Genomic DNA, 17,295 nt, shown 5'->3' with positions numbered 1-17,295 from the left:
AAACGGGATCAATTTGTTTAGATTTTTGATCGGGTTTCCTTTATAAACTGGATCAGCCAAAGCTTAAAAGATGACTCTTAGCTTTGGCAGCTTTTTGAGTAATATATTTAGGTACGTACATATCCTCTCGCCCCGGTGACCGTTCAAAGAAAAGAAAAACTATACCATGAAGAACGGCTACCCTCCGATGCTACCCTCCTTTTGAGAGCGCCCCCCTACATCATTCTGAAATATGTCATCATCACGGCCCACCACACCTCATTGCCTAGAAAAACTTGTACGGGGTTTTGCCTCGGCCAACTCAACAATTATCAATGAGATATTTTAGCGGGTGCACCCATACTACTTCTCATTAATTTTTCCGCACATAAAAATAACAACTAAACAACAATTATTTCATTTGATATAATATGAATTTCTATGATACACAAACAGTTACAATAAAAATGAATAGCAAATGACATGAATGCCCAAAAATCAAATTACTAAAAAAAACAAGATAATGCACTTGATTAGCAACCCGTAAAAAAATGCATTTGATTAGCAATGTGAGTGAGAAAAGGAGGTAGGAGGAGTGCACAGCCTACTGCGTTGCGGGTGCGTTGCGTTCTCGCTCAGCTGGAACAAAAGACCAGCAGCTGGGCCTCCACTTTCCCCATCCATTCTTCCCTTTCTTGTTTCCGTGTCCGTCCTCTCCTCGCTCGCTTTTCATCTTTTTTCTTTCTTGTGATCTATCTATCGACTCCTCCTCCTTCTTCTTCTTCTTCTTCTTCTTCTTCTTCTTCTTCTTCTTCTTCTTCTTCTTCTTTCTTGTACAAATCCAACTGATTGAGTCAGTGAATATGTGGTGGGGGATCTTCAACCTCGCCATGGTTTGCGTTTGCACGATTGGGATGCTGCCTCTGGCTGCACCCACCATCCACCACGGTAATTTATTCTATCATGTTCTGCATCTTCTTCTTCTTCCGACTTACTGTAGATTCCTGTATCTGTATGCGTACATACATCTCAATTATTTTTTATGTTCTCGTTTTCTTCTTCTTCTTACGTACACAAGGAGGAGGAGGACGAGGAGGGAACCCGGCGAACGACCTGGTGGCGATGGTGAACGGCGACCGGGCATCGGCCAAGCTGCCCACCCTCCGCCACAGCAAGGGCCTCGGCTGCATGGCGCTGCAGTACATCTCCCGATGCAGCGACAAGAGCGGGTGCGCTGACGGCGGCACGCTCGCCCCGCCCTGCCGTCCGCCGGAGACCGACATCACCGAGGTCTACGCCGCCAACTGCGGGGTCGAGCTCCCCACCGTCGGCGCCATCTCAGGCCGCATCCTCGGATGCGGCTTGCACGCGGGCGTTTACGACTTCGAGATAACCAACGCCACGGTGTTCCGCGGCAAGGACCAGACGCTGCCACGCTGGTGGGCGCCGGCGTGGACGGAGGATTCTGGTGCCTCCTCCTCACCAGCGGCAGCCCCAACTCCAGCTTCCTGCTGGAGGACGCCGGCAGGGGTATCGCGCAGACACACGGCTGCTTCAGCGACCCGGACACCCTCTCCTGCAACGCCTCCGCCGCCCAAACCAGGCGAGTCACCGCCGGATCCTCTGCCTTGGCTCCGCTTCTTCCCCTGCTGCTATTCCTCCTCTAATCAAGTGGAGTAATAGAGCTCTGTCCCAACAGAATTATTAAGCTAGCAGAGACATATACTACTACAACTCCTACTCTTGTACTCCCTCCGTTCACTAAAATGTTTTAGATATTTTAATATAAACTACACGCGGACTGAAATGAGTAAAAACATCTTATAATAATAGTGAATGGAGGGAGTACTGCACAAAGAGTGAGTCATGCATTCTTGCCAGTGTAGGGTGATCCTTTGCCTTGGCTGCTGCTGTTCCTCCACTAGTAATAACTAAATTGTACTATCAGAATTACTGTGGGCATTAAGCTTGCAGTGGCAGAGAGGGACAGATACTACTACTCCTGCAATTTTGCTACTCAACCAGCCAGTCATGTCATGCATTCATTTCCACTTGATATTTCCAAAACATTTGGGATTCATCTTTCCCCTCAAATTTTAAAATTAGAACTGCAAATTTAATCCATACTTTCAAACAAATAATTAGTACTAAGTAATAGGAGTAAAATTTACAGTTTAGCGAGCTACTACCTCTGTAAACAAATAATGTAAGATGTTTTATTATGTCACTACTTGTAACGCCCCGGCCACAGCCACCGGTTCCTGGTCATTACGTCTGTAGGGATCTAGACTGACCCCATAGATCAACACTAGTCTTTCCTACATACTTTCTCTTCAGTTGTGTGCATCTGGGACCAGCTTTTTGTTTGGTCACTCATACTAGAATTGCTCTAACCTAAACACACTTAATTTTGAAGTTCTTTTTAAACGGGCTCCCGGGAAAAAAGGAATTCTTTGTTGATATGAGTAGGCTGTCGTTCCTATTAAGCTAGGCTCTCACATACACGCCCACTCAAAGGAATCGATGTGCTTGTCGGCCCACAGGAACCTTCCCACCGGTTCCCGGCAGTAACGCCTTGAGGGATCTAGACTGGCCCCACAGACCAACACTAGTCTTTCCTACACACTTTGTCCTCACTCGTGTGCACCCGGGACAAATTTTTTCGGTCGGTCAGCCATCCTAGAATTGCTCCAAGCCAAGCACGCTTAACATTGAAGTTTTTCAAATGGGCTCCCGCAAAAGAAGGAATTCCTTGTTGATATGAGTAGCCTATCATTCCTATTAAGCTAGACTCTCACACTACTTTAGTGACCTAAAACGTCTTCTATTTATTTACAAAGGGAGTATATTGGAGTAGGATTGAAAAAACCATTTTCATCATCTATAAAATACTACTGCTATGTATATGTAGAATACTACAAACCAAGTTCATATCAGGTGGATCCGAAAATTAAGACAAGGCAGGCTAAGTAGCTTACTTATAATTGCAATCGCAGGTAAAATAAACACCCTGCCGATTTAGTTACCCGCAAATCCCTAACCCAAAGGTGACGACGGCGGAGAGCGAGTCGGAGTGGGAGATGGCGGCCGCGAAGGCTAACCGTAACCCAAAGATGTCGGCGCCCAAGAAGAGCAAAGAGGAGGGGGGCTGCTCGACCCCGATCCTTCAGGTCTTTTGAGCACTTAAATCTTGACCCTAATTTCTAAGTTTATAAGACTATTAGCTTTACGCTCCAATCATCTTTTGATCTCTTAAATGTTGACCCTAATTTCTAAGTTTACAAGACTATTAGCTTTATGCTCCAATCATCTTTTGATCACTTAAATTTTGACCCTAATTTCTAAGTTTGATGTTTTTTAAAAAAATACGTGAATAATCTTTTGATTCCACGAACAATATTTTGAAAATTTAATGTCAGGAACTTATTTTTTTCGAATTATTCAAACATTTTTTTGTGAAATATGTGACATTTTTTATTGTCATGAGAAAAATGTATGCTTTTAAAAAATGCACAAACACTTTTTTTAAAGCGTGAACACCTTACAAAATTAATTAATTGAACATTTTTTAAGTTTCATGGTTTTTTAGAATTGTATAGAAAACCTTTTTTTTCTTTAGGATCGGTAAAAACTTAAATAGTTTAACACTTTTATAAAATTATGTAAACAGATTTATTACAACATCTGAACACTTTTAAATATATTTTTTAGATGAACACTTTTAAATATTTATTTAATAAGAAAATCAAATAGATAAAGTTGGGCCAGCCCAGCACGAAGCATCAAGTCCTCAACAACAAAAAAACAAGCATCCCGCCAATTTAATTAGTCACCCAGACTTGTCCCCAAACCCCTAACCCTAACCCGAAGATGGCGGCAGCGGAGGCTAACCCTAACCCGAAGAGGGCGGCCCCGCTCCCTCAGGTCTTCCCCGGCAAGGATTTCGTCGACATTCCCTTGAATGCCGACGAGGGCCCCGCCTGGTCGCTGCTCGTCGGCGTCATGAGGGGCGCCCTACGCTTCCACCGTCTCCGCGTGGCGAGATCGGGGCGGATCTCCGGCCGGAGCAACGAGGTGCTGGAGATCTTTCACGACCTCAAAAGCTCGCACGGGTGCAGCAGCTTGAGGGCCGACGCCGCCCTGGCTCCAGACGGCCGCTCCCTCTGCGTCGTGCAGCAGGAGGAGAACGAGCCAACCCACGCCCTGCAGCTGCAGCTGGAAGCCGACGAGGAGGAGCTGCGGGCCGAAGCGCCCCTCCCTCCGCTGGCCTGGAGCACGCATGGCCGCTGCATGCCGTCTCCGCGGACGGCCACATATGGGCCGTGTCCGCGGGCCGCTGCTCCGTCTCCAGTTTCCACCTGGTGGTGCAACGCCTCGTCATCCACGAGGAGGAAGAGGGCGTAGCCGGAGGACGCTGGGAGCAGGTCGGCAGCCCCTTCATCCACCATTGCAAATTCGACCTCTCCTTCCCCATCTGGGGTGGCAGCTTCCTCCAGGGCTACGCGGTGCTCCCCGGCCACGGCCGGGATGGGGGCACCATGATTCTCATCTCCCTCCAGAATAGCCTCTTCTTCACCTTCGATTGCTCGGCCCCAGACTCCGGCTGTGGACCAAGGTAATCCGCACCTCAGACGAGTGCTACCTCCCTATCAATGGCCGCGGCCTGTACGCAAGAAAGCAATGCCATCTACATGCTGTGGAACAACGTGGTCTACGAATACAAGCTCGCACCGGCAGATGAAGAGCGAAGGCTCAAGCTGCATCTGCCTGCGAGGATTGACTCCGTTTGTCCTTTCATTGTAATGCAAGGAGATGGCTTCCTCGCCCATCTGGGCTCGGGGCTCATGTGCTCTGTCTGGATCAGCCTCGATCTCTCATGCGGGTGTGACCACCTACATGCCTTTGTCACCACCTTCCACATTGCTCCCCTGCCCTGGGATGTCAAGGTCCTGCACTCCACCTTCCGCCAGCTCGACATGTTGCCCATGAAACACATCCATGAATTTCAATTATGCTTTGTGCAGTAAGTTTTTCTCTCCACTAATCCATGTGTTCATTTTGGTCATCTTGCTTACAAATTAATCTTTTAATTTATCTACTAATCAACCACTTAGAGAGTATATGGATGACAAGGTGCTGCTGCCTCAACTCCATGAAGAGCAAGTGCTTGATGATCCTTGCAGGTCTAGACATTACTTTGGTTCCAAGTTTCTTTGTGCCTTCCAAGCTTCTTAATTAGTGCATGACATATTTTGCTTCTTTCATCCAGGCATTTTCTCCCACCAAGTCCTCCTAGGTACGTGAAGCCACCACGTATCCATATTGACAAGGATCACTTGTTTATTATCTGCCAAGGTGGTTCACAATCATTTATCTATAAAACCAGTCTGGATGAGATTCCAGGGTTAGAATTCGAAAGCGCACCTCCTCTCAAACCACATTACATTGTACATGGAGATGATCATGGGCACAGGCATTTTTTCGGAGTAGCTCAAAACTATGTGCTGTCTCATTCCTAAAAGATGGCATGGATGTGATTAATCTTGACACCACATGTCACGCTATGGATATCCTTGCACGCCGGCCTGTTTCTGTTGACGATCCTTTTGTTATGGTTATCCAAGTTGGTCGAGCGACTTTTGCTCTTACTGAGACTCTCCAAGTTTACTCTAAGGCCCACCATGTTTCTCCTCCTGGATCCACCTCATGGGTGCGCTGCCACACAGACCAGTCTAATGTTCTTGACAGGAAGGTCAAGCTCTCGGGATATGTTGTACTGGGTGATGATTCCTTTATAGTCTGTGATACTATCACATGTTCTTGTCTTCGGTTTGACGTCGGTGCCAAGAAGTGGCATGTTGTCATGCCTTGGACTATATGGGGAGAATACCTGCCAAGGGCTATGCTTAGAAACCGCCTTTTAAACGGCGCATGTGTATTTGTGGATGGTTTTATCTACACATGCTCAAATCGTGGGCTTGCTGCTTATGAACTACTCTCTGAAAATCATATTGTGTACCTCAAAGACCCAATCTTTTTGCCATTCTCATGGGAGAGTAAACAGTGGGAGAGCGAAAGAATGTGTTTGGATTATGCTGGCAAAGAGGTCGACTCTGGTACCATATTGTTTTGGGTGGTGCAAGGTGAATCTCTCTCCCTCTCTCTCTCAATTATGCATGGTGATCAGTTTATGAAAGATGTCATCACCTCTAATGTTCTTGTATATACAGGCGTGCCATTCAATATAGACCCCCCAAGAATCAGCTATGGATCACCGCCGTCCAGGTTGAGACTGAGAAAACACCCAGTAAGAGCATGAAACCCGTGGAAATTAAACATCTTCTTTGTGCCGCACCTCTCATTGATCAAGTGGAAGGAATTGATCAGGAGGAAGTAATCAGAACCACATGCTTTGGGGTCTCTTTCTGATTGGTACATTTGTTGATTCTAGCCATATTTCTTACTAGATTCCACATAGATAGCGATGCTGCAAGCCGGCAACTCAGTGCAAGGATCTGTATGAAGGATTGAACTTAGGAGTGCTATATACAGTGCTTGAAGTGAGTGAGCGAGAAATTTCCAACAGAGTACAGTGCGCGCGGGGATGGAACTTCTGAACTAAGAAGTGAGACGGATTCTGAAGTACAGGTGAGAAATCCTCCTCGTCGAGTCGATGGGTTGGTTGAATCAGTGAGTCGTGCAATGGAGTATATGTTTCATCGGAGAAATGCGGCGACCCCCTGTTGGCAGCTGGGTGCGATGGTATGAGCTACCTAATAATTTTGTATGCTGATTTGTCGAATAGGACGCTTGATGGAGGGCCTGAACAAAGCTAAGTGCATGAATAGGAAGAGGGGCGACCAGTACACGCAGGGTCCGAGGTTGGACAAGTTCAAGGAGATGCCGGTGAAGAAGGCTGAAGAGCAGAGAGTGGAGTTTGACGGCGCCAAGGGCGAGTGGAAGTTCAGGGTGAAGCACTTCAGCTCCTACGGGTTTGGTGAAGCTGAAGCCGACCTGGGCTGCCGATTCCTTGTAGCTTTATCGATAGGTGCCTGGTCGGTTGTGATGCTTTCTCTGAATGATGCTATGAGCTCCTTCCCATGTTTTTCTCTGTACATATCTTTTCTTCTTGCAGAATGCACAAAAATTACATTCTGGCACCAATCTAGCACGTGCGTGGATGGATAAATGAAGGGACATCTGTGCAAATCTGGTCTATAGATTTTATTTTTGAACTTTGGTCGATAGATAATCTTGTTGCTGTCCTGAATGGAATGCATCCTTTTGGTGATCATATTGTTTGATTAGTAGAGTTATCTTAATGCCTGCGGCTTCTATATGGTTTTCCTAATATATTTTTTGTTTGCGTAATGTAATGTATTGAATTTGTTGTTTTAATACAGTATGTGTTTAGCGCGCTGAGGAGCTATGCCTGATTAACACTCTAGCAGAGCAGACAGGGTCACACCTTTGGAGACCTCTCTCGTGGGATTTGCCAATAAGGTTTCGACAAGGAGGACGGAGAGCAGCTTTCCCTCGGTTGTGTCCAGGGAAGTGAAAGCAGGAAACGCCTTGAGCTGCAGTTGATCCCACCAGTGCCTGAACCAGAGGAGCAGAACAACCCTGGACAGCTGCTGAAGGTGCAGCAACTGTAGCTTCACCTTCTGATGTTCTTGGCTTGCTCCGAGAAGAGGCGCACTGTGCTATATATGACATGTCGCCTGGGTGATTCCTGCTATATATAATACTGTACTAAGCAAGCATTGGAGTTGGCACATAGAATAGAAGTAGAGATGAACAAACGCTTCAATTTGCATGTCAGCGCTCGACGATGTTTGATGTTCTAATCATGACTAAAGTAGAAATCATCTTCGGTACAGCCATCTAAGGAAGTCTAGCACATAGATTTGGCACGATTTCTTTTTAACGAGAGTCATCTTCAGCTCATATACAGTGCACAGTTAAGGAGCGCACACCAGCGCATGGACTGGCACGAGCAATTCCGCGAACAGGTTGTGGGCATGCGCCGAAAGGGCGCCGCTGCTTCCAAAGAGCCCATGGAAAAGGCACCAAAACAAAATCACTGCGGTGCAAGGAAGGCGAGCCGCCGAGGAGACGGTGGTGAGGAGGTTACCGTGTGTAGAGAGCGAGGGGCGCGCGCGGGGAGCAGCTGCTGGCCGGAGGAGGAGGTATGCGGCTCAGTGGCGGAGCCAAGGGAGGGCCAGCGAAGGCCATGGTCACCCCCGTGCTTCGGCCTCAAGTACCCTGCACTGCCCTTCCTGCTCTCGAACACATGGCGAGGAGCCGCCATTACCAGTTGCGAGCTCATCGTTGCCTTTTTTTCAGTTGAGCGAGCTCATCGTTGCCAGGAGGAGGAAGAAGACATCCTGGGCCTGGGCTTTGAGCTGTTCCAAATGGGTAAGTACCAGTCCACTGGGCCAGACTGAAAGCCTCAATTATACTCTTATAAAAAGAAAAGTTTCCAAAGTGGCATGCTGGTTTTTGATTTCTTCCACCTGATGAAGCTTATTGTGCATCCAACTTAATTAGTCTTCCACCCTTCAAAAAAAAAACTTAATTAGTCTTCCACACATTTGATTTCTACTTTTTCCATCTTGGCCTCGTGTCTGTCCAAACTGAAGTTACAGCTCACTCATTTTACTTTTCACAGATTATTGTTCTTCACTTGGAAAAAAAGTTTCACTTAATTCTGGCCAAAGGCGTCTACTTTTACTGCTGTAAAGATCCACTGCCACTTATGTGATGATCAGATGATCCACTCGTTGCATCTCAGATGTTGTTGTGGGGATGGTCCTTTTGTAGTAGTGGCAAGACGTAAAAATAAAATGGAGGGTGTGCACACTTTTTTAAAAAATAAGGTATATTCAATTGGCTTGGCTTGGCCTTAAAAATCATCTAATCATTATATGGTAAAAAGAATTGTCCCAAAATTCTGGGTGTGCCATGGCACACCCGTTAGGTACGCCACTGTTTTGTAGGGCCTTTCAATCGCATTGCGGCACTTTTAGGTTGGTTGAACTTACGGATGTAAGTAGATGGCGTTTGCATGCCCGTGATCGTCTGTGAAGCAAAGACCGCACTAATCTTTGTTACTTTATAATAACCATGTTAGTTTAATATTTCTGTTCACGGAGAATGGTGGACATGTGATTCACGGAGAAGCGACAACATCTGGAGCATGAATCCACCTACAAGTGGTTTCAAGAAGACCGCATGCATGTTTCTTCTTCACTGCTTACTGTTCTTTTATAAAAGATGGATATTTGAATTTTCGCTCCAATGAAACAACCACGAATGACTTGCGTTTTGAATTATTGGGTTTTCTTTCCTGTTTTTCCAAAATCGCTTATGTTGTTTGTTTGCACACCTGACCACCTTCAACGGGCCGACAGAGGATCAAAAGAAAAACTTATTGAATTTAAAGTATATATACACCGATATACTTGCAAAGCCAGGCACCATGGTTTCAAAACTTACATGGGACTGATGTGAATGTCATAATTCAATAACCATCCATCCAGAGAATGAGCGTGATTGAAAATTCCTTCCTCAAATGGTGATACTTATTTAGAATAGTACTGATTGTAGCCACACGATTGTATATTGTTGTGTGAAGCACACGACCTTCATCCCGAACGGGACGACGGCCTTTTCATCTGAACAGGGGCGACAACGAAGAGTACAAGCACAATTTTTACGGAGGTGTAGAAGGTGATACATCGGATCGGAGTGCTCAGCGGATGGTGACCGACGTCCTCCCAACGGCCACATAATGCAATTCACGAGATGATGTGGCATGAATTGATTGAGAACCATGGGGCCCCGCCCTGGAAAACAGGGAACAGGGGAAATAGTTCATGAGGGTAAGGGGGCCAATGCCCCCCCCCTCCTAATCCTATATAACTAAGTTGTTGATTTCTATCCAAAAAAACTGTTGACCCCTGCTACTTTTATTCATCTTAACATGCACACATGTCACCTCACCGCATATATCACATCATGAAAGGCCCGCCTCAAGATGCATAGAGAAAAGTTTTCTGTTGTTATTAGTTGATCTCACTTCCTTCACAGTGCATACCTCTCTTTCTCTTTTTAGTTTTTCTGGCGGACCGGTCGCGCAAGATCTTTGGTCTTCCCCCGGAACCGATGAAAAAGCGGGTCGCTTCTTATGGACTCGCTCAGAATGATTCTTTTATATCTAAGGAAAGGGGATGACATTATCGCCATTGATTGAATTTGTACGTCTATCGCTATCCCGGGCCGAGGAGAGGGGGTTTCGGAAGCCGTGCCCTTGTTGGTAAAGGAAGTAGGTTTTGCTTTTGAAAGTAGGTATTTCTGGAAGCAAGGAAAATAAAGAAGGAAGCAGGTACCGGTCTAGGGGTTGCCGAGGATACGTAATTGTATTTATCCCAATATGCACACATGCCCAGTTTCCCACCTCATCAAAAACCCACCACAACTTGCTTGGAAAAAAGATTTTCATTATATTATCCATCCAACCACAAGAGCACTTCGCTTCGGAAGTGGGCCATCGCCGTGATCATCATCTCGACAGCCGTCTTTGCATACTTGTACGATACTCTCCGACTCATCGCCTATAAAAGCTCGTCAGAGAGGGAATGGGAAACAGGCGAAAAGCTTTGAAGAGTACATACGCCGCATGAACGGCTGGGTCAAGGTGCTGGTGCAAACTTTGTGGGCAATTTGGTCGACTGGTAATTCTCTACGAAACGTTTTTTTGAAAAATAGAGCACTCTATTCGATTTCCATTATCAAAAACCTCGTGTCTTCTTACAAATATAAAATGAACTGCGACTAAAGCAGGCTGCTTGGCGGCAGCCAAAGCAAGCATGATGCACGGATAGATGGATTGCAGAATGAGTTAAGCTCATTTGCCCCCATCAGGCCGCGAGATAAGGCAAGCTAGCCTAATGCCAGCCACCCCTTAGCGAAAGAGAGTCTAAAATGCAACACATATCCCCTAGGACTCCCACAAACCGAGGTCTCCAAAAGCACCAGCCATCAAGAACTGATTTTTTTTAAACTATGATGATTTTTATAGCAAATTCGGAAACTATATACCCTAATACAGAAAAATCAAAAAGCATCACCCTGTCGGCCTCCTGTTGGCCGAAGAGGGACTTTTCGGCCAACCGCTGGCCAAAAAGAACTTTTCGGCCAACAGTTGGCCAAAGAGTCCCTCTTCGGCCTACACCGGCTCTACAGTTTTAGAAAATTCATATCAATTAGGATTTTTGGTATTTTAATTTGATTCTTTTTGCATTAGATTAGAAATTTTATGAAGTTTTTTGTAGATATCAAGTTTGACTAGATTTGAAAGTTTGAATTTGAATTTTTATGAATTTGCTCAAATCACTAGATTGCCTATAATTTAAGCTAGGAGTATTCTTTTTAGATGGTTCTTTTTGCTACTGGTTCTTTGTGACTTTTTTTATCAGTAGTAATTAATTGGTGAATTTTAGGATTATTTAAAATTAGGTTTTCATGAAAACAGTTCTGTTTTAGTGTTTTATAGGTTTTGTGCTATTCATTTAATTTTAATTGCTTTAAATTGTTTTATTTATTTTTGTGACATATTATTTTAGTTTCTGTTAAGTTATTAGTAGATATTTTATTTGTAGTATTTTTATATTTTATTTCTTTTATCCTCCATTTTCTTTCTCGTCGTTCTTTCCCTCCATTTTCTCCCGCTATTTTCTTTGCTGTCATTTTCTCCCGCCATTCTTTGCCTCCATTTTCTCCTGCCATTTTCTTTTTCGTCATTTTATTTGCCGCCATTCTCTCCCTCCATTTTCTCCCGCCATTTTATTTCCTGCCATTCTCTCCCGCCATTTTCTTTCCCGCCATTCTCTCCCGCCATCTTCTTTCCCGCCATCTTCTTTCTCGCCATCTTCACTTCTAAACTTATAAAACGAGCCTCATGTTGTCCATGACCATAGATAACATCGTCTGACACGGTCTGTGTCTCCTGCGTCGGTGCTGCTGGTAGAGTGTGAAACACTGTCTGAGAGAAGTCATAAGTGTTTGCAGCTTCGTCATCATCATCGGAGAGTGTTTCACACTTATGACTTCTCTCACACAGTGTTTCACACTCCACATGAAGGCATCATAGTCATCCTCCATCGATGCAGCACTCCTTAGTGTGGCGGGAGAGAATGGCGGGAAAGAAAATGGCTGGAGAAAATGGTGGCAAAGAAGATGGCGGGAAAGAAAATGGAGGGAAAAAGATTGCGGAAAAGTATTTTTTTCATGTATAAAACGGCAATGGTTGTACAGGATTTATAAGGAACTTTTAAATATAAACTCCGATGAAGCTCAAAACAAGTTTTCTAGTAGGATAAAAGAAATAAAATACAAAAAATAGTACAAATAAAATAGCTACTGATAACTAAATAGAAACAAAAAGAATATGTCAAAAAAACTAAAGAAAACAATTTAAAGCAATTAAAATTAAAAGAAGTGGCATAAAACCTATAAAACACTAAAACAAAACTGTTTTCATAAAAACCTAATTTTAAATAATTATAAAATTCGCCAATTAATTACTACTGATAAACAAAGTCACAAAGAACCAATAGCAAAAAGAATCATTTGAAAAAATACTCCTAGCTCAAATTATAGCCAATCTAGTGATTTGAGCAAATTCATGAAAATTCAAATTCAAACTTTCAAATCTAGTCAAACTTGATATCTACAGAAACTTCATAAAATTTCTAATCTAATGCAAAAAGAATCAAATTAAAATACTAGAAATCCTAATTGATATGAATCTTCTAAAACAGTATAGCAGGTGTTGGCCGAAGAGGGACTCTTTGGCCAACTGTTGGCCGAAAAGTCCTTTTTGGCCAACGGTTGGCCGAAAAGTCTCTCTTCGGCCAACATGAGGCCGACAGGGTGATACTTTTAATTTTTCTGCATTAGGGTGTATAGTTTCCGAATTTGCTATAAAAATCATCATAGTTTCAAAAAAAAGTCTCGAGAACCACGGTTTTCGGTTAAACTAGAAGCACCAAAAAAATTGTTTTCGGGACATCAAGCGCCAAGAGATCTTCTGTCGGCCGTAATCCTATGGTTCGCTCTCCACCCCAGTGTTGCTCTGAAGACCTCTCCTGCCAGCACTTCATTTTTTTATTTTTTTTGGAACACGAAGCGGTACCCTCGCGTTGCCCTGCACCGGTGACTCGAGGGCGAACGCGAGCACCGCCGTCGGGCCTCATACGTCTTCGATCCCTCACCGCCGCTTGAGGCTAGTGTCGGCCAAGTCCGAGCCGCAGCCAAGGACGACGGCCACTACAAGAAATATGTCAACTTATGACCACCACTATTGGTCACTGAATGGTCACAAATTTCCATTTATGACCTTTTTGTGACCAAAAACATAAGGTCAAAAGCTGGGCGTCGTAAACTAACTATAGCGACCTTTCTTCTGGAATGGTCGCAAACGTTTATGACCAAAATAAGTCCACTGTGGCGTTTTGGTCACTAGCAACCTCCCCAGGTCGCGTAGGCATCCAGCGTGGCAAGATGATGTGGCACAAGATTCAACCCGGTCCAATTCGGTTTTCTACATGGGCCTAGCCCAAGAATTCGGCCTTTCTATATATTTTTTCATGTGAATTTTTTGTCGGCTTCATGGACCAAGCCCAACATTGCAGCCTTTTTATTTTTGGCCCATGGCCTTTTTGTCTCAACAGTTTCATTTTTTCTTTTTTTATAAATTGGGTTCACTAGTCAGGTAGGTCCCCATTGTCAGGTTCTAGTACTGGGTCCTAGCCATCAGGGCAATATTCTTCATTTTTTTATTTCACGCAAATAAATACCTGGTATTTAAATTGGCACACAGAAAACACACGAAATACTTCAAATATTATCAACCATCAAAGTGCTACATCATATAACACACATACAAATGTAATCAGCATCAAGTTTACAATCAGATAACAAGCTCCACAATAGGAGCAGTTTACATCAAGGTTAGTCAGATGAAATCCTATGCACGACTCACTAGGCGACCATAGTCAACTGGGCCACCTTCGCTACACTAGAACAGCAATAGAACTATCATCATGCCTTCGGCCATCGCCCTGTTACATGAATCAGAAGAGAAGAATTAAAACACTAGAGCCAATATATTATGAACAGACATATTATATAAATATATTATGATGTTCAAAAAAGTTTTATTGTAAACGCATAGTTCTGGTCAACAACACTAACAATTTCAGATCAGATTCTGGAACTACCACTAGGAATTCAGTAAACTGACAGTTTGAGATCCAGTTCAAAATGTTTTAGATCAGTTTCAGATCAGATTCTGGAACTACCACTAGGAATTCAGTAAACTGTATGGAGGTTCAAAATGTTTTATACTATAATAAAGAGTTTTATTGATTAATGATATTTCTGGTTCAACAAACAGTTTAAGATCCAGTTCTACATAGGGTACTGTGTCAAGATCGCAGCTTCATGTTCATGCTTGCTAGTATGTGTCAAGAGAAAACCTGAACCTGAAAGCTCAGGCTGTTGCTTATTTTGTTACTGTGTGGTAAGTACTACTAAGATCAAAATGCATTCAAGGGAGCATAAAAGCCATCCCCATTTGAAGCATGTATAGTCTACAGAGATACTAACAGGTGAACAGACAGCCCCTAGAAATTGGCTAACTACTTCTACTATATAATATGCAGTCTACAGCGATACTAACTACTTCTACTGTATAATCACAGTCTGCAGTCACTAAATAAATAAGCTACTGAAACTACTGCTGCTGTTATAATCACAGTCCAGTTAAATTTGTGCTACTGCTGCTGTTATAAAACTACTGAAACTACTCATGCAACAATTAGCATGAGATACAAGCAGCACTAAGCACCAAGATTACTACACCAAGTCAAATTTAAGCTACTGAAAAATGGTGGAAGATTCATGACAAGAATAACAGTAGCAGAAGCTTCATGTGCTAAAATACTGAAGCTTCATGTGCAAAATTACTCAAGCTTTATGTGCAAAATTAACTATAGGTGCTGAAGCTATTCCAAAATTATCACAAATTTTAAGCTATCATCCTGCTGCAGAAATAGCCACCGTCCAGGCCCCCGTCATCCGCCAGGCTGCCGCCAAGCTCCAGCCCCTCCAGCGGTGACCACAAGGGCCTCCTGTACAACATCATGAGAACAGTCAAGGACTGCAACATCCAGGTAACAACAAAGTTCAGCACAATAAAATAGAGCGTCAGATCCATGCTATCAGACTGAGAGTCTATCATACTAACAGCACATGCTATCTTCATGCCCTATCATAACAGTTCATAATAAGTATGAAATGCAAGAATACATAATATTGCAATTTATTCCGCTATAGCCTATCATGTTCAAACAGTGGCTCCCAAGAGTCCAGGTTCTTAGTTCATTGATCTGATGGGAGGGTAAGATCAATGCCATGTCAGTATGTCACCTTGTCTGCTAAGCAGATATGCATCTCCCTTCAACTAGAGTGGATAAACGAACAGCGAGATGATGGCACATGGCAGTGCCATGAGGTGCAACATTTATTGCAAATGGTGGAAATGAAAAAAATTGGCACTGTCCTGTGCAAGATTAAGTAATTCTTTGACAAAACAGGTGCAGGTTGAGTAATCCTATCACAAAACAGGATTCAAAACTTCAACAGAGGCACCAGTCGCAACACTTTGAGTGTATTCATTTTGAAATTCAAAACAATATGTGAAGGCAATAACCGAAGCTGGTTAGCGAAAACACATAGATTTGGTTCCAGTTATTGAGAATAAGCTATCGGGCAGGGTACAGACACCTCTAAGAGACAAATAAATACATGATTAACTAGAACACCTAGCTATCAGTACTAACTAGTCAACTAGCAAGAGTATCGCCAGGAACCCCATCTGATTCACCACAGCATACTACCATTCCCAGCGACCAAACCAATTTACCGAAATGCAAAGTCTTAAACAGAAGGCAACAGATCAACTTATCGGTGGCCAGCAAGAGGGCGCCCATGAAGGCGAGCTGAGCTCTCCCGTGCGTGCGATGGTTGCAGGCAGGAGGTCGTTCATGTGGGGGAGGGGATAGAACACAAATCCTCCAGACGGGTGCTGGTGGTTGGTGATGGAGGAGGTCGTCGGGTGCCTCGTGCATCCAGGCGACGACGGCAACCTTGGTGAGCCGCCATCACCAGCGTGCATGGACCTATGCCCATCAGCCACGCGAGTGCGCTGGAGGTCGCAGCCAGATCAAGGGCTTGACGACGACCTGCGTGAGGAAGAAAAACAAATCGGGCATGTGTGAGCAACATCCAGATCGAATCAAAAGGAGAAGAGAGGAGGGCGAGAGAAGACCTTGTTAACGAGTTCCATGGTGTCGAGCGCGCGTGACGAGGGCGCGGATCCGGAAGCAACGCGGCGGATCTGCACCCTTCCCCGCCGAGGCCTTGCACGCGCGCAAAAACAACGAACACCCGTCAGCCTCTGCCACCATACCGCCGCATGCAGATTCGAGGGGCGTGAGGCACCGCTCACCTTGGAGAAGGGCGCGGTGTAGAGGAGCGCCGCCGCGAGCGCCGCCGCCACGGCCAGCAGCGCCAGTCCCCATCCGGGCGTGGCTGGCGACGGGAAGCTGTGGCGGCGTCGATCTGGATCGGATCAAGATCTAAGGGAGGGAGAGGGCGGCGGCTGTGGGTGTGCGGAATCCGGGAGAGTGAGTGGAAGGGGAGCCGGAGGAGGTGGGGATCCGGCTCATGGAGGAGAGCGAGTGGAGGGGGACGGCGGTGTTGGGCGGAATCGATGGGGGCGGCGGCTCATGGAGGAGAGCGAGTGGAGGAGGGCGTGGCGACTCATGCGCGGTCGTCGGAGGTGCTGCGGAGCTCGTCGCCTGGCGAGCCGCAGGGCGCGGCGACCGCTGCTGAGGGGCGCGGGGAGGGTGGGCTTGCTGGAGCTTGTGGTGAGGAGCCGGGGACGGCGGCGGGATTGGAGATGAATCACGGGGGAGCTCGAGTGGATCTCCAGCCAGCGGGATTGGAGAGGAATCAGGGGAGAGAGAGGAGTGGTGTGCGGTGGGGCTGGAGGTGGAGGTGAAGGCCACGCGGAAGCGGACGGCGGCGGATCTGAGGGAGGGAGAGGGGAGACGGTGGGAGACAGAGGCAAGGCGGAGAGGGAAGGACGGTGGCGGTGGCGATCTAGAAAGGAGGAGGTGGCGGCTGTGATCTGGAAGGGAGGAGGAGTGGTGTGCGGGGGAGAGAGGGGCTAGGGTTCGCTGCACG

General features: G+C 45.4%; 2 pseudogenes; both read left to right on the top strand.

Moving 5' to 3' along the window:
- Positions 1–643: 643 nt before the first annotated feature.
- LOC119341891 lies at positions 644–2,384 on the top strand (annotated as a pseudogene).
- A 1,480-nt stretch (positions 2,385–3,864) lies between these two features.
- On the top strand, positions 3,865–7,142 carry LOC119356094 (annotated as a pseudogene).
- The last annotated feature ends 10,153 nt before the right edge of the window (positions 7,143–17,295 follow it).

The sequence above is a fragment of the Triticum dicoccoides genome, chromosome 1A (genome assembly GCF_002162155.2).
Source record: "Triticum dicoccoides isolate Atlit2015 ecotype Zavitan chromosome 1A, WEW_v2.0, whole genome shotgun sequence".
NCBI classification, from domain to species: domain Eukaryota; kingdom Viridiplantae; phylum Streptophyta; class Magnoliopsida; order Poales; family Poaceae; genus Triticum; species Triticum dicoccoides.
This window is presented reverse-complemented; position numbering and strand designations above follow the sequence as displayed.